This window comes from Opisthocomus hoazin, chromosome 8, assembly GCF_030867145.1.
Source record: "Opisthocomus hoazin isolate bOpiHoa1 chromosome 8, bOpiHoa1.hap1, whole genome shotgun sequence".
In the NCBI taxonomy this organism is placed as follows: domain Eukaryota; kingdom Metazoa; phylum Chordata; class Aves; order Opisthocomiformes; family Opisthocomidae; genus Opisthocomus; species Opisthocomus hoazin.
The window spans coordinates 59,364,631-59,383,924 of record NC_134421.1 but is presented as its reverse complement, the minus strand read 5'-3'; the positions used below and the strand labels follow the sequence as shown (position 1 = coordinate 59,383,924).

Genomic DNA, 19,294 nt, shown 5'->3' with positions numbered 1-19,294 from the left:
CGCTCTGGAGTCCAAGAGCTCTGTGACCCAAAAAACCCACAGAATCATGTCACAGGTGTGAGCATCGTTTTCAGATCCTGTCCTCACTGGGGACCGTAGTGCCACCTGTGGAAACACCGGTCAGGCCTGTGGAACATTAAGACTCTGTCCACTTGTTCACAATGGACATACACTTCAGCTATTTGGGATTAACCATTCTATGACAGGAGAGCTTTAACCCAACTTTTTTTTCTTCCTTTACACAGATTCCAGATACAAGGCCTCAGAATTTCTGAAAACAGAAGAAAGAAGAGAAAGTAGATTTTTAAATTTTTTTTTACCTAAGTTAAAAAATTGTTATTTCTACTTGAACGAGTTTAGCAACCTCATGCTCTGGTAGAAGCATTGCAAGTCAGCAGCCAACGTCACCTGGGTAAGGGTATGCCACTTGTTCTTCCCAAAACATACTGACCAGAGAAACCTCCAAGAGGAATCTCAGCTCTCTCATCCAAAGCAGATGCTTCTCAGAGCTTTCAAGACATGTCTTTGAAATGTCAGTAAGTCCACAACTGGCTCCACTATGTGCGTGCCAGGACCATGCAAAACCTCCTTCACCATTTCCCACCCCAGGCAGCAGGTGCTGCTCCAGTCACAGATAACAGCAGACTTCTCTGCCCACCCAGACTCACCTCCCAACACAGGCAGAAATTCTGCTGCCGAGCAATGTCCAGGCTGGCGGCTGGGAAACCTCTCAGGTTCCGAGGTTCTGGGCAGCTCCGGAGCTGCAGCATGCTGGAGAATAAGCTTGCTGACATAGTCTCTTGGACCTCACTACTGGAAAGTCCACAGCAGTTCTCGTATAGGCCACATGCATCTTTACCACTGTGCCTCACATCTCCAGCTATCAAGAGGGGGTTACACCATCAACTAAACTCCCTAGGGTACTGGTTTTTTCAGTTAAAAAACAACCCAACAACCTATCATAAAACACCAGCAAGCACCCCCAAACACCAAATTATCTAATTTTGTACTCAGTGCAGTCTTGCAAATGGCTACGAAGTAAGACTTAGAACTGCACAGTGGCCAGTAACTGAAAACACCAAATAGACACCTGATCACTGAAAGACCCACTCACAGTAAAAACAATTCTGACATGTATTAACAACAATGCTGTACTGTATAAAGACTCCATGAACAGCTTTAGTACCTCTTCATTTTCAATTATACAATCACACTGTTATTTTAAAACAGGTTTTTAGTGCAACATTTGACATTGGTGCTGACCATAGAAATTATGCAAGACACTGGATATATTGTTATTTATTTTAAAGATCATTTTAAACAAGTGGAGGAAGAAGGCTAACCCTCTAATATATTAGGATTACCATAACACACTATTTACCGACACATACATGTTTAAACTGTATGAAGGCAATGCAAAAGATCAAATAGACCAAAGAACAGTGGCACAGTGTGATCAAAAGCGTCTACTGCAGGACTCAACCGGGTGTACAGAACACTGAAAAAATATTTCTTTGAAAGAGACTGCCTTTAAGAAAATTCAGAAAAAAATTACTTTGACAAGTCTCTGAATATAGAGTATTTCGTATTACACAGATTAAAAGAAAGTATAAGTACTTTTTTTTCTTAGGGACCAGCACACCTGCAATTCCTCATGGATTCTCTCTTCATACTCTGACCCAGTATGGTTCAACAAGAACAGGACGCTTCGTTACACATTGTGATAACACATTTGTGTTGTCAGTACTAAAAGCTAAAAGCTACACCACAGTCATTTTTGTGGGATGGAGGAGACTAAAGGTTTGGACAGCTTTGTGGAGAAAGCTTATTCCTTTAGTACTCTACTTTTTTTTGTTTTCTTCTGTATGAAGGAACGTTTAGAAGGCAGCTCTCAGTTGCTTACCCTCACTTTTAGACAGAGACAGAATAGACAATTTGGAGGTGCAAACTAAAGTTCTTGTCTCCTACCACGGATTCTTGACACTGACTGACTAAATGTGTTCCTCAATCTCATAATACAAGAACTTTTTTTAATTCCTTCTGAAGATGTTTAACCCTCTTAAAATTTAAAATAGATGATGTATGGTTGGACTCGATGATCTCAGAGGTCTTTTCCAACCTATGATTCTATGATCCTATGTCAACAGATACCAGCAAGACACGATTTTATGGCAAAATAAAATCCACAGACCTGAGAATAAAATTATTATCTGATCCACTCCATAAACAAGCCTCCAAGAAAGGCTTTTCAGTGGATGCCTAGAGGTTATCACACTTACACTTTATTGCTAACAACACACTACAAGATGTTAAAAACAAAATCCATGACATAAGTTACTTCACTGCAAACTTGAAGTCCCTGGATGCTCTAACAGATGCACAAAGGTATTTCTCTCTGATGGTATTCCAGCACATAATTTAGTTTCACTTTTTTTCAGTGGCAACAAGTATTTATTTAACATAGTGATAAGAAGAACTTCTATAAAATGAGACTTGATTGAAAAAAAATTGTCATCATTAATGAGTGTTCCATTCCACAAGTTGACAAAACTTCCATCACAAGGTTTTAGGGTTTTTCTTTCTTTCTTTCTTTCCCCTCTCTGCTCCTCTCCTGTCAATTTGAAGTATTTTCTAATTTGGGATTTACCTATCTTTTGTCTCTACTATCTGAGATTTTTGCAAGTGGACCCATTTCATTCATTTTTAAAAGCAAATCTGTAAGTGTACACATCCATACTGCATCCCCAAGGTCAGACTGGTACCACCATTATCACTCCTGATACAAAACTGATCACGGAAATAATACCATTGAGATAAGACAGATGAGTTTTACATGAAGTGCCTTTCAGACCATAAGAGGAAAAACGGCTGCAGAAACAGCAATGTTATCACTTGTTTATTTTGATTATTTATAAATTACATATCCAGAAATCTGGGCTCATTTACAGAATTTATTGGAACATACAAATTGCATCCAAAGTCCAAATAAAAAAAAACAAAAAAACCCTCCAAATGGTGGTTACCCTACCACCCACTCAACCAGCCTTCACAGCCTAGAAGAATGCAAATTACAGTAATATTTGTTAAATTCCAAGCTAAAAAAAAAAAAAAAAAAAAAAAAAAGAAGAAGAAGAAGAAAAGGAAACGTTTCACAGCTGAGGAGCTCTTCCTGAAGGCCTGTTGGTTCAAGCCTCTCCAATCTGACACAGAAAACTAACGCTTCAACTTTTGGTTGACCTCAATCTCTGTGCTGCAGCACACAAGTAAATGCTGGGCTATTCAGGACCAACACCCCTTATGGATTCAAAGAACACCATCTTTAATGGCTTTTATGAATTAGATAACTGGATTCGCACAGATGTACAGTGAATCTCTGCTTAGTGAGCAAGCACTTAGGTTCTCACTGAAGATTTTTGGACTGTCCTATTTTCGGAGGCAACAAAAAGATGGCGCAGTAAGTAGAACCACATCCAGAGCAACAGATCAAAACACTCAGGCTGAAAAAAGATGAAAATGAATTAAAATTAGTGCCTGCAAATCCCAAAGCAGCAGCTAATACAACAAACTTCCCAAGCTACAAAATAACAATAAATTCAGGTATGGGTGGCAGTATCACAGTCACCAGCTCCTCAGTCATTCCGTGCACTTTATCAGTCCACTTTGAGTAATTTTAGGTTGCGTACAGACCAAGTGGCAGACACTTGGCTCTCGTCCAAGACCTGAGCAAAGCAGATACACCAATTCTCTAAAGCCATACTATTCAAGCTGTGATAAAACAAAAAACAAGCTCAGAAAGGCTCTGCACTGCCCAAACCGGCTTCATAATCATCATGATTTTTATTTTTTGAAACCAAAGCAAAGCAGAGACTAACCATTTAGAGGAATCTATGCTCAGATATTTTTTTTAGCTCAGTTGTTTGCCTCCTCTGAGATATTCAGATGTAGGTTGTGGGTTACATCAGAGGAAAAAAGCATCAGACAAAGTTAAAATGGGAAGAAATCTCCTTTTAGAGAGAGATTATTTGCTCTGCCAAAAAACAGGAGACCAGAGGCTTTGAAAAGCTGAGAGCCCTACACAGAGATGCTAGCAGTTTCTAAACTCAAAGGGGACTTGTGGGAGAGCATCATGACAAAGGCTCCAAGAAACCTAAAGTTTCCACAACGAATCTAGAACAAACTACCTCAGAAAGAATAAGGGAAGAAACTCTCCAGAAAAGCCAAAGAGGAGAAGCTATTTTATTTCAATAATGTGGAAGAATAAGGAAAAAAACTGACACGGGAACTGGGAACCTCTGAGGAATCTATACATAATCCAGAAAAAAACGAACAGGGGAGCAGGTCTAGCCTGGAGTTTTATTTATTTTTACCAATAAGAAAAAATCCAAGAGTTCTCCACAACAAAAGAAATGAAAACCCTATCTGCTGCTTAAGTACAGATGGAAAAGTGCAGATAAGGTATACAGCACTGCACAAACTGATCCCTATGACATATGGGTAGATATCGGAGTCACCACTATTTCAAAGTCAACTGACAGAAGTCACCATCCCACTAAAAACTTAATCGTGTCTATTGCAAACAGACTATCTCGGTGGTCTACAACACGTTCATCACTCAAGATTAAAACATCTTACTGACAGTGCATGTATTAAATTTATCCAGGGCAGAGAATCACTGTTGCAGAACTCAACTAATACAGGGTGGTTTTTTTTTTTTTTTCCTTTTGGGAGCAAGGGAAAAGATGAAGTGGCAGCTAAACATACTACCTTCAATTTGTAGCGATGTAAACCCCTGCCATGCAAAATGCTACACATACCTTTTAAAATAAACATTATACTAAGCAGATGCAAGAAACATATACTTAGTTTTTAATTAACAAGTAGGCTCATCTACATGTTTTGCTAATCTAGCCTGATCATAAACTAGCAGGTTCAATGTTTTTTTTCCATTTTCTGTGCAGAGTATATACTAGGACACAAGCTCAAGATGCTATTAACCTTTCTTCTATAGTATGTTTCAACATCTCCTTCCCCATCAATATCCATCCTACTCTATTTCCCCTTGTCTTTTCCTTCTTTACCTCACATTAATGTTACAGCTGCTTGGATCTTAATTTTTGCCTACCAAAACTCTCATCCTGCTGTAAGTTGACTGTACTTCCAGCGTTACTGTTAAAATAAATAATCGTGCTTCCCAAATCCTATAAAGACACACCTGAAAATATTATGCAAAGCAAATTAACAAAACAACCCATTCTAAGTAAATTTTCAGCCTTGAAACCATGAAATGCATTAGGAACTTCACTATTACTGATGTGATTTTATGTGGACAGATCTATATTTTGAGCTGTGGGTAGCTGTTGTACAAGTGACATACTAAACAGTACAAAAGAAGGAAATAAGTTAAAATTCTCCTGATGAGGCACTGGGCATTACAGGACAAAATTAGGCAGATTTACACACAACTTGAGAGGTTCACTCCTTGATCTCTTTTACATGATGTGCTTTTAAAATAAGAAGTAGTTCTACACAGTGAACTGCTGGAATCACAGGCTCTGGCACCCAGGGTTTCAAAACATACAGGAAGCCTAAATTTGATCAACAAGTGAATATTAAACGGGGTAGTACAGAAGCACAAAGAGTATAATTACCCCAAAATAAATCATTCTTCCGGATGTTACTAAGCTTTTGAAGTGAGAAAAAAATTAGTAGCTTTATGGACTTCTTCAGGTGTCTTATGCATAAACGCTGATATACAAGCCACTGAGTGCCTCACTGAAGAACAAGTGATAAAGCTAACCCTCTCCTTTCCTAGAGGGGTGTATAAAAAAGTCAGTAGTATCAAAATGCACAGCATTTTAAACACTTATGTAAGAGTTATGTTTTAGTTACTGCTCTGAATGTAAAAGTATGTTTTAAAGAACACTCCCCCACCACACACACAAGCAGTAGGGACTGGATAAAAGCTGCAAGAGGGAGCACAGAGCCTTCATTTGTATGCACTGCACAAGTCCACAGGCAAGCACCAACTAAAGCTGGGTCCCAGTCATGCTCAGCTTGGCAGGCATACATAATAGGAGTCAGTATCTGCCCAGGGAAAAAAAAAAAAATTAAGATTTATAGAAATCAAGAGAAAAATCTGATGAAAAGAAGTACTTCATTTTCCCTTGCATGAAGAGGAAGATGGATTTACTCAATATTACAGGTACATTAAGTGGACTTAATGATAACAATAATGAGCTTTTTTTTTTTTTTAGGAAACCATAGGTTGCATCTGATCTTCTCCTAGCAATCTTAGAGCAATCTTCTGATATACTTAAAACTCTACTGGAATCATCTGCTCAGGTACTTTCAAAAAATATATTCATAGTAATAACATATAATAATAATAATATCACTGTTATCCTTCCAAACTGAGTTTTCCATACCTGAGCAGAGGTTGAAAAACAACACCTTTACAAAATATTCTGAGGAAAATCTCTTTTCCTTCAAAATGCCTGGCACCTCCCATTTAGTACCCAAGAGATAAAGTTTACCCTAATTCTTAAAGACTGACATCTTTCATCCAGATGACACTGCTATTTGCTTAGCGCTGTTCTCGTTAACAAAATGGAGGCCAAAGCCAATCTGAAAGACAGTATCTACCTTTAATGGTAGCCACTGCCGTGTTTTTGCAGAGGAAAATGGAAGACTGTTCATTAATAACTTATTGAACAATGGTATTTTATTCATGAAAAACAGCAACACTAGTACTATAATTTTACCACTTAATTTCATGGAATCTTCACCATAAGGAGGACACGGAAAAGCACGGGATACAGAAAGGAATGAAACATGGTAGGAAGGAAACACACACTGCAGGAGATCTCAAGATGGAAACCAGAAGCTTGAGAACATCCACCATACGGTCAAGTTTGTTTCTGCTTCTCCAAAACGGAAGAAAGCATACAAAATACACAGATGAATTTGCCTTTTACTTGTTTAAATATTTGGTTTCCAAATATCTAAATATACAGCCTAAGTCACGTACTTAATACCTCTAAAGAATTTTTAATGCAGTGAAATTCTTGAGTTTCTTGTTTATATGTATATATGGAAATTTTTGAAGGAAGTTTGTAGATAAACTTGAGGAAGCATTAGATATTTAAGAAGAAAAGCATTAAGATACGCTACAATTACTCTAAAAATGGCCAATTATGAACCCAGGGAAACAGAAATACAGTTAAACATAACTATGGTTTTGAATTTCTTTCAAGTCACCCACGTAACTTTAACTAAGCCTTCTTGACTTAATCTGGCATTTGATCTTTTGCCAGGCTGTAGCGTTCATTAATAAAGTGCTTACTGAAACACAAAGATGACATTAAAAGGAACTCTTCATTCTGGTAGTTCTCCTGGGTCTGGCAGCATTCGCTGTACCAGATGCATGCCCAGCACCAAGTTGCTGCTTTTCCCTCCCTCCTCCCATCTCAGCCCAAGAACCAACTCTGCCCAATGTTTGTTTGAAAAATCCGTGGTTGTACAGAAAGCCATTCTTCAAAGAAAAAAAATACTACATTTAAAATTCTTTGTGCGTGACTACTTGTCAGATTAAATACTAGTAAAGCACACCAAAGAAAACATTATTAACCCCAAATATGGCTGTGCTTGTTATTTTCTAATTATTTATATCTTTAACTTTATTATTTATATGTATTTACGATATTTATATTATATTGTTTGTATCATTCATATCGTATTAGCTTTATATCTAACTTTCATACGAAAGGTTTTGTTTGGAGGGGACAGGGACAGAGTTGAGAACATTTCTCAGAGCTGCTGGAAAACAAAGCTTAATCCTACAAGTTTATCCATCTGGGAGGAAAAAAAAAAAACCAAAAATATTTACTAAGTATGTTAAAATGTATCCTTTAAATATGTCCTTTAAAATCGGCTGCCAATTGCTTCCTATTACTAGGCAAAAAACATCTTCATATGGGAAGAGCTGTACATAAGCTAGCTGGAGACAGAATGATTTAAGCAGTTATTACTCTGTTAGTTAAAACGCAGTAAATGATTAGCTGTATTTCCAAACCTTGTCTAGGGTGAGGTAAATGGTTTCCTGGGTGTGCACGGTCAGCTTTTCTGCTAAAACGGAAAGAAATTCAACCTCTGGCATAATAATGGAGTGTTCATCTTTTCACACCCTCGAACACATCACTTCTAGTATCTTGACTGTCTTAACTCACTACACAGAACGTGTAGTTTCTGATTTCTAGTCTGAAATATTTCTAATTTATTCCTTTTACAATCTAGTGTATAATTGTTACTGTGTTAGGATTATTTTGATAATGGCATTTTCTTTCAGGTCTACAATTTGCCTAAATGCCTTAAGTGCTATTCAATTTTTCAAATACTATTATTTTTCCACTCATTTCTTATGTGCTTTTTCTTCAAAATTCACAGAAAAAAAATAAATTGCTCTAATGTTGCAGAATGACAAATTAAATTCTAGTCTTCAGAAAAAGTAGTTTCTATTCATGCAAACTGAGTCAAGCATATGTTACCTTCTGAAGTCTAACGCAATGACTCATAATATCTTGCACACACTCTGATTCCTGCCTCTCCTAGGAGATGAAGCTACATCATTTACCCAAAAGGATTAAACTGGGTCACAATTATTGAATACATGTTATAGCCTTAAACTCCAGGTTACAATTTCTCCTCAGCCTTACTTTTTGTTATCATTCACTGTTCTAAAAAGCTTTATGTTTTTACTTTTGTTACAAAATTTATAGTTAGAAGTGCTTATAGTAGAAATTTTTTTAAATTGCGTTATTTTGACAGGATATTCACAGGATGTTTTTCAGTGTGTTCTGTCAAAGTTTTTATACTGTGATCATCACCACAATATCTACATAACTGGCTTTTCCAAACATTCTTGCAAGGTTTTATCAAGCAGACAGTCAGGCTCTTACACTCCTTGAATTCTCGGCTGTAAAGAGGACATTCTCAGCTCTGTTCCTCTAGAACAAGAGAGATGACTTGTTTCACCTTTCCTGGCCTCATAAGAGGACAAACAGTTCTCAGAAAAAGCTCCATCAAAAAAGTACATGTCATCCTGAGCGCAAAGCAAGCCAAAAACCTCTCCACTTCAGCAATGAGTTGTGCCCCACTGGGACGTGGATCCACATGGTGATCCTCTTACCCAAAGCGTAACTCTTCAGGAACACTGGGGAGGTTACAGAGTTGTGTCTGACAAACTTCGGTTAAGATGTTCCTTACTGTTTGCAAGGAAGAAGGAGACAAGCGGAAAAAGAGAGAAACAAACAAGTGCTTTTACACAAAGAAGGAATGAGAGCATCTGTGAAAGAGAGCAGGAGGAACATTCTCAGCAGCCATTAAAACTGCCAAAACCAAGACACTGATGCCAGCTGTACTATGCCACACTCCTCAGATAACATCCAATATTCCTTCAGGTTTTACGCGCGGTTCCTTCATTTGGACACAGTACAACTCCTGTGTAAATAAGCCTGCCCATGTCCATTATGTATGTTCTGGGAATCACTGGCACCACTGAGTGAAATATTAAGGCTTTGTCTCAGCAACCTTCCCAATATTACAACAAACCTCAAAATTCCGTATTCGACCAGTTAGCCATTCTTCAGCATGCTCTTTGCAGCTTATTTCTTGTTGAAAAGACAACTGAAGGGCCAGTACAAACTGTTGAAGGATGCTGAAATCCTCTGTCAGAGCCTGTCAGACCAACACCAATTACTGCCAGGAAAAGGCTTTGGATCCTGGCACCTGCACACAGCCCCTTTGCTATCTCTGAGGTGACGCACACAGCTGGCAGAAGAAACTTCACCTGAAACCACCACCACTGCCCAGGCATCCGAAATGCACATGCGCTAACTGTAATCACACCTGCGTTGCACAGGCGCATCTGCCTTCCTGCTACCATAGCCATTGCCAAGGAAAGCAAACAAACCCGGTACATGGCACGCAAGGAAATCATTGTCTGCTGTAACGGACAACTAGCAGCAACAAGAAAGCTGTGACAATCGTACCTGAGAACAACTATGACTGTCCATTAACATAGCATTTTTTTATTATTTTAAAATATTATTTTAGCTAACTAAACAGATCTACCTATTCTAAAATTACATCTTGATGTAGATCTACTTACGCTTAAATTACATCTTGAGCAAGTATTTTTAGTAAAGCTATATGAAAAATTAAATTTGAAAATTATTACTGGAGATAAAAATGTACTGATGACAAATTCTAAACATGCATGCAGTGCCCACAAAAGGAGGAACCTTCTAATTATATTTTGAGTGTGTTTTTCACGTATACCATTTCCAATCTTTAATTGCCAGTGCCTTGGATTTACACAGCAACATGAAAAGACACTGGGGATTCTTCTGTTGGGCTTCTCCCTATACAAGAGTGGACATGATAGTAACACAGGAAAGTATTTAAACCGATACAAATGTTAAACACCCGAACATAACTTGGCACTCGGCCAAAATCTTCAAGACATTCTTCTGTTTACACTCTCTTTTTTGCAAGGAACAGAAATATCTTTAATTCTTCAGATGCCTGTCTTTGTAAAGTCTGAATGTAATTACAATATAATACACGTACTGAATATTTATCATCGAATATATAGGAAAATAACATACTACAGTCACAAAAACAGAAAGAAAAAATAGGAGGTGCTTCCAACTAGAGGGAGTGCTATGAAAGCCTTCTAGTCCTGAAGGACTTCCACCTGGAATATTTTTATTTTATAGATAAAACATACAATACACACATGCAAATACATGTCAATATATCCCCTTGATTTGCTTTTTCTCTGTTCTTCAAAGAAATGGGATGTTGATTCCATTTTTTTGTTTTTAAAAGCAACATTACACATGAAATTCAACAACAATAAATGATTGGAAAGGAATCTGGATAAATACCTACAAACATTTACTGCAAGATTTGATAAAAGGCATAAGAAATTTAAAAAATCTTATCAGATAAAAATTCTGGCGGCTAAAGGCAAAATATTTCCATAGGAAAGAAGGGAGTTAAAAGTAACCACAATAGTGGAGGTATTCATATAAAGCAGAGGTCTGTCCAGACATGAGATCTGATCTTGCAATCGGTAAAGCTATTTACATCTCCACTGATTTTTTGTCTTCCCATTAATGTCTCATCTCAATTATATCATAATCAGCTATTGCTGATGGAAAATTCAGAGTGTGCTTTGCTGGTCTGCAAGCCCACCTCTTGAGCGTTAAGACTTTCAAGACATTTCTTTTTTTAGTTACACCTTTTTTCTTTTCACACCCTCTCCCCTTCTCCATCTGACTTCCCCATCACTTATTCAGCAGTCACATAAGAAACCTGGTATTGCCTTGTCTAAAAGCTGGCTACAAATAGTTTCTTCTGCAGTGAAGACACAGTGATGTAGGTGGCGAGTCATCACCATCCACTCTGCAGATGTGTGGTGACATCATTCAGCAGCTAGTCATGGTCCTTTGTTACCTCTCATCTTCTCCTACACTGTATGCAGCAGATTTTGTTGACCGATGCCGCTAAAAGTGTAGAAGTGCGTCACTCAGCCTTCTCCTCCCCTGCAACCCAAGCAGCTCCTCTCCAGGTCTCAGCCCTGGTGGCTAGCGTCTCATGAGTCAGCAAATGACATCACTTCCCCATGGCCCTACCTAGCCCACTTCTTCAAACCAGAAAGGTAGAAATCCTACACATTTCAGTCTTTGCCTGCGTACATGAGCAGAGCAAAACATTTTGACTTCACTGTTAGCAAGAAGGATCTATAAATTCAGGTTTTCAACAACATAGTCCTAATTTGGCAGCTGTTAGAGCAACACTTAAACAATACTGCCAACAGTGTCAATTTCGTCTTTCATAAATAAAACCCTAGGGGAAGTAAAAGAAACTTTGTTTAAAAAGTAGACCAATACAGATAATGGTAAAGACATCAAAAGGAAAAAGAAAACAGGAAGAAACAGCAAGCTGGCAGGTAATCCTCTGCCTACTGCTTCAGGTTTCACTGAGGGCTCAGACAAAGGGTCCATCCTTAGAGTATTTTCCTTTTTATAAACACAGGGGAAAAACTGAAAACCATGTCAAATAAAATTTTAAAAATCATGAAAGAGCACTGAAAGGTAAATTATCTGAATTCTCTTCCAGTTTCACTATCATTTTCACCATTCACTAAAGTGTCTAAGTTTACAGTCATAGAAGATACGTGCTTGAAACCCAGATCATTCAAGTTGCAACAGGACTGGCAAACCTAGCCCAGACAAAGCCTACCGATGATCATCCTGGCTCCCTTACAGTGAAGGAAACGCGCTTCAGAGATTATATGTATTTTTAAATGCCACTACAACTTCATTCTACTTACAGAAAACCTAGAATATAAATAGATTTATATAATCTTTATTTGCTCCTGGTATTTAACACCCATAAGGAGATACTTCTATACATGCATAAAAAGGAAAGAAAAAAGTGAGCTAATACATGAAACCAGAAGAGCCAACCTTACAAGTTGATTGTAAACAATGTCATTTTATTAAGTCATAAGAATCACCAATTTACCTTCCCATGTTAATTAAGAACTACATGAAGGAAAGGAAATGAGAAAGTACAGAGACTGTTGGGAGACACAGAGCAAAATAAAATCAACAGAAATCACTGAGAGCAGAATAAAATCAAGCAGAAGAAAAATAAAGCAAAAATTCTGGGAGAAGAAGAGAAGAATGTTGAGATGGAGAAAAGGTATGTTGCCAAGGTGAAAATAGATAGCTGAAGACAGTAGACAAAGAAGGATGAGAAAGCTCAGGAGAGTGTAGGAAGAAAAGCTAACTAAAAAAAGACGAGGACTAATTCTTGCAAGGGAAAACACTGAATGCAGCAGACGTTCTCAACTTCAGTGAGCCGATCTGTGGTTGTTTAGGAGAAGGAAGGCAAGAGCACTTTGAAGATTTTAAGGAAGATCAAGGTGTGCTCTTCTATGCACTGTCTACACAATACACCAGAGTATGCACTGGGAAATAACACATCCTTCCCTTCCTCCCCAAAAAAGGGACATGACAGTAAGCAGGTTACTGCTCCACTCGCCCCTGCACTGCTCCTTCTACTCCAGTGAGCAACTAAGCAACGACAAGAGCAGCTGAAGGAGTGGCCAGTCCGTGAGTTGTACCCAGCACCTTACAGTTAAAACCATTTTTTGGAGGTTCTTATACACTGGAGAATATGACATATTGAGTAGAATTTATACCTATTTTAAGAAAGCCCAAAGTATATTTAGAGAACCTGTAGCATCTGCTTTTTTACATTAGAAATTCAGCTTTTGGCCATAAAAAACTTGTGAATAAGGCAGCAGAATGATATGGACACAAGAAGTAAAATGTGAATTTAAAAATCGGATTTTTTTCAGACTTTTATTTTTGCTGTTGTTTTTCATGCTTATTTTACTACAAGACTAGGGAGAAGAGCTTGCTCTTTTATTATTTTTTTTAAATATGCAACATCGCCAATCACTATGTTAAAATTGGAAAAACTCCCAATCAACATGAGTCATCAAACCACTCCTCCAACAAGAATAAAAAGACAGCAAGACTTAACATGGCCCTGGTCTATTTTCACTCAGAAATATCAACAGGAAAAGTGACTGAAAGTGATAAAATATTCAGACTTGCTTTATCACCCAAGGATAATTATTACAATTATTTTGCTCCTTTGTTGATCTGCTTGAGAAAGCACATAAGGTGACTAGATAAAGAAAAGGCCAGATCCAGAAGTAGTGTGTAAGAAAGTGTAAATGAAGTTATTTTATGGTACACTTGGCTATGTTGAAATGTCCTCATAAAAATCTATCTGGAACAGCTTCAAAAGCTACCAAACCCAGCATTTGTAGTGTATAAATCCCTAGTGTACTACAGAGATCATTAAGGATATCAGCATGATTTTTAAAGAGAGAAGAAATTGCCTTCCTACGGTAATTTGTTCCACTGACTGAAGTGGCATGACGCCAATTTTCGACCACTAACTTTTAGGCAGCTTAAATGAATTCTACCTGTTAGTGTCTACCTTTGAGTTACCGCAGGCTCCTTTTGCCGTAGATGGGGAAATGGGAAGTTCAGGACAGAGTTCATCTCATTAGATGGTTAATCTAATCCCAATCAAGACGAATCACCCCCAGTGGCAGTGTCTCTCCACCAATAATAAAGAAGTCTGGGTAACCAGATTGGATGTAGATGCCTACACTGCAGACATCCACACGATGTCAGGTGAATCCCATCCTTACTATATGGATTCAGGTAGCTGTATCAATGCATATAATCTTCACCTATTGAGTTACCAATTCCTGTTGAGATTTAGCATGGGATCAAAATATCATTTAACATCACCCTTCTTTGTGTATTAATTACTCCGACTCCCTTCCTTCCATAAGGTATAAACAGGGAAAGAAGGCTATGGCTTTGCTGGTTTTTTGTTTGTTTTACAGTGGAGTCACTCAGATGTTCACAAATGTTTTTTTAAATTGCTAATATTCATTGCAATCCACATCTGATAAAGATTAGGAACAGGTACTAATATAGCCATATTAGCACAAAAATCCCCCCATATAGAGGCAAGCCATCAATCATATTAACATTTGTTCTTCCTTGAAAAAAAAAAAGAACACAGATGTGACAAAGTTTGAAGACAGGAAAGGCACAACAAATCAGGGAGAGCATCAATGGAGAAAAAGCATTTATAGAAGTTTAAAAAAAAAGTGTTGAGAGTACACAGGCATGTTGTCCAAGAAAAATAATTTTTAAAAAAACTACACAGGGAAAAACAAAATTTCTGCTGTATTTCCTTCACTCATTCTCATATTCATATTTGTGTGAAGTAACAGAGGCTAAATACTTCTTTTAAAAAGCATTATGGCAAGATAAACAAAGAAGTACACAACAGCACAGGGATATCTAAGTAGTGATACAACTCCACTCATGGTCATAAAATTACATGGGATAAGTCTGAACAGATATATTTGTGGATTAAGAGATACATACGGGACTATAACAACATTTTCATCCCTGTATTGCTCCAGATCTCTATACATATGAAACTTCTGGTTATCAAATCAAACTCTTAAAACCTGGAATAGATAGGCACACTAAGGGTCATTTCAGAGTCAGTATTTTTATTTACTGCACTAGAGAATTTAAAATTTCAGTGGAGATAAATATATTGTTATTGCCGTCAGCACAACAGAAAAGCTAATAACGTAGCCACTGTGTTGTTCCCACAGTGCAAGTGCTCCAGAGCAGGAAAGGCCAGGGTCTGTGTTCTGCAGCCAGGGCCAGGCTCTGAAAGAATCTGGATTTTGCCACAGTTACAGCAACCATTATTGACCCTTTTCATCTCAGTTGTGCATTTTATATTCTTTTTTTAAACTCTGAAGCTGACACCACATTATGAGTTTACGTATGAACATGTGAATTAACGTCAGAACATAAGGTTTTAGACAGAGCAGGTTCAATAAACAGAATCCTCAAATTGCTACTCCTTGGAAAGACTTCAGTATCTTACACCAGGACACATTTTAGCAAACAGCAATTGCAAAGTGACTGAACAGAACAGTTAAACAATAGAAGACTTGGTCCTGTAACCAGTCATTGAACTAAGGTTTTAACAGGTCTGCTAGGATGTGGCTGCATGACAGAATAAAAATCCATCTCCCACAATCCAAGCAACAGGCAAAAGAGAAAGAAGCCAATGAACAAAGATAGCACCTTTTACTGTGTAGTAAAATCTATCCCAGAGTGCTGACATACACTGTCTTTCAGTTCTGACTTATCACTTTGACTATAAATGTTTATATGGAAATAAACTATGCAGATGGTTTAAAATATGAATACAGTTAAAATTCAAGCCAAAAGTGTGATCATTAAAGTGAAAAAAATTACCTGAATATTAGCTAGCTTTTATTATTAAATCATGTCACAAAATATAAATTATTTTATTCTGCCAATTAACCTACAGTCTCAGAACACCTAAATATCTTTAAAGAGGCTAACCAGAGGCCGTCTAGTGATGGCACCACGGAGGTTAGGCTCATGTCTTGCATATTGCCAGGCATAGAGCTGAGTACCAAAGCGAGCTTAAATACCTCCACATTACACTCCTGACATATTGAGTGTCCAAGCAAGCATAGTTGGATGGGATACTGTTAATGAGATTTTAAAGTAAATAAATACATAAAATACAACCATACTCCAACTACTTTCTGTGCATTTCTGGCACAGCACCCACAAAAAAACAGTTAACTGGAGATGATCTGTGTCCCTCTACTTCACTATTTTTCTTTTTTCTTTCAACTTCTCCTCTGAGATGGGGACATTATTGTTCTGCAAAACAGCCTGAAATAGCAGAGGGCTCACGCAGGTATGGGATTCTCACTCATTACAAGGTTGCACAATACCACGGGTGCCTACCTATTAGGTATTAGCCTTGACCTTTGGCACTACTTGCACAGTCTCAGTGTACAAGCAGCTGGGACAGAGCCTATTTATTTTTGCCTCTGTCAGGAAGGTTTCCTTTATTCATTACTTTGTTTGAAAGCCAGGGCAATACTGGCATGTATTCTGTAACTGCTTAGCGTTATACTCCTTTGTTCTTAAGGTCTCTCCTCAAGCAAGAGCTTTTGGCTTAAACTGGTTTTTCAACATTGCATGTCACGCAAAGCTCTCACTTTCGTCGGTATGCTTTGAAGAGGACCTTCCTCCTCCCTTTTGTCCTTGGAACACACACCACAATCAAATATTCCAGATTGCTGCTCATTTCACAAATTTTGCCTTGAAGTTTTGAAAGTTTACAGCCAAGATTTGGCCCTCTTTGCCAGTTAAAGGATTTTTGGCAAAGCTAAAACTGACACAAGTATGAGACTACAAAATGTAACCGCACTTAGGCCATACAAGGACAGATAAAACCCTGTGCATCATTAACTGCTAACATATGCCAAAAGCAAACCTGTGATCTGCATCTATTACTCACATGTGGTGTTATTCACCGGAATCCCAATTTAAGCCCTCCAGCAGGCCTTTACTTGCCTTTCCTTACTCAATTGTGAGTACATGTTCTTAAATGATGTCAAGGATTCCTTTTTTTTTTGCCTTGTCCTTGGACTATGTTTGTCCACCAGACAGACTATCTACATATTTTAAGCTGCGCGTTAACCTCTTGAAATCCACTCAGAGAAAACATGCTCAGCGAAAACATGTTTTAGACTACTAGTCTCCTTTATATTGTGTGGCAACTCTAATAGGAAACTTCTAAAGCATGTTTTCTTTCCTCAAAACCAATACAGATTACGTAGTGACACCAGTATAAAATTAGAGACACGCTTCTGCTAAAATCCGAATGTGAACACTGGAGACGAAGATCAACTCTTCAGTAAAGTCTGTAGAAAAATCGTAAGTACGGAATAAAAACAAAGCAAATATTTTTTATTCAGAATGCATCCTCTCTAAGGCTGAGTTCATTTTCTCAAACAGCTTTGTTACGCTGTGGCATTGCTGTGACTGGCTCAAAAAACCAGTGACCTTCTACTGAATTTGAAAAGAGTATGTAAGTGGTTATGCAGTAACTAGGAAAACAAACATGGTGAATAGTTGTGTTTTCCACTTTTAAACACAAAGCTATATACCCCACAGCTACTTGGAAGAGATGGCTACTGATTAAGTATTATTCACTTCAATTCGTCTGACCCTCTCAGTCAGTTCAGTGTTTTCCAGGTCTGAAGATCTCACAGCAGGTTTCATCACAGGTTTACGATGCTGAGACAAGAACCATCCCAGCCTTGCTATTCCAATAGAGCTCAACCGGATCTCTGAAAGAGGAGGGCATGTTTATCACTGCTCTGTAAGACTCATTTTGTCAAAGTACATATTAACCCTTAATGAAAACTTCCAGTAGTGTGGTGGAGTGGAAAAAAGGTTGAAATCAATATTTTAGTGCAGTCCATGTTTAAGATTAAATCCCTCTAGTAATCCCTGTTATTTAACAGTATGTTTTACTGTTTAAAAAAAATCATTAATCATCTTTTTCATTCAGCATTCCTCAAGGCAGACTGATTATAATACTGCCTTCTCTCTCTTTGCAAACAAAATGCTGTAGAGGACACATGGCACTGACGATGCTGTTGAAGCACTGCTTTTCTCTCATCTCAGAGATGTTGTATTGTATGCAGTTCCTCAAAAACTACGATCATGCCCATTAAGTATCAGGACACATTTGTGTTTTATTGACATAGCATTGTAGCAAAAATTCATTCAAAATACAAAATGCAATTTTTTCCAGTGACTGTGCAGAGTGCCAACTGTCAGGGAGATCCCCGGACGACAGGTCTCCCTTTTGAGGACTATTACATCGTTTTCCAACTCAAATCACAAAGGGTTTTTCCTTTGGACATTTGTAGGTATTTTTTGTACCTTTACAAAGAAATGCTACAATAAGTGTGGTCCAAATACATATTTTGGAACAGGCTGCCCAGAGAGGTTGTAGATTCTCCTTCTCTGGAGATATTCAAGACCCACCTGGACAAGGTCCTGTGCAGCCTGCTGTAGGTGACCCTGCTTCGGCAGGGGGGTTGGACTAGATCACCCACAGAGGTCCCTTCCAACCCCGAACATTCTTGATTCTGTGATATCCACGTTAGGGTATTAAAGCTGTTTTAAGATACACTTTCATGCTAAGTCCTTACTTTTATCCACTTCAGCATTACAGCCATGGATCATTTATGACAGACCCCAAAGCCTCCTAAGACTCCTGTTGGCCATACTCTAGCTCTAGCACTGCCATCAGATATGGAGTTCACAGCAAACACTGAGGCTCCTATTTAAACCAGTCAGAACACCTTACATAATAATGAAGTATTCTTATACAGCGTTTACATTACATTAGCCTCAGTTAGGGTTAGAACATACTGTTCCATATAAAAACACAGAGACAAGATTGCTCCCCTGAATGAAGAGTTTACAGACTAAGAATACAAGGACTGCACCATGGGAGAAGAGAAGACAGGCATGGGGAGATAAAAGCACTTATCAATGCATCTACACAGACAGTGCTTAGAATTAAGAGTAATGCAATTGCCAACCATATCCATCACCCCCTCAACTCCTTACAGGTATGATGGCAGAAATGGCTAAGAAAGAGAAAAGAAGAGCAAAAATGAAGAGTGCAGCAACTACAAGTGTTGGTGGCTGAGGGTATTTATAGGAAAAGGAACACCACAGAGCATTTACAG

The 19,294-nt window shown here is 38.1% G+C and overlaps 1 protein-coding gene across 4 annotated transcripts in view; it reads right to left on the bottom strand.

The window, feature by feature from the left end:
• The window catches only part of SRPK2 (SRSF protein kinase 2), a 153,448-nt gene that overhangs the window by 101,566 nt on the left and 32,588 nt on the right, over positions 1 to 19,294 (bottom strand). The gene's annotated exons all lie outside the window — the stretch shown is intronic.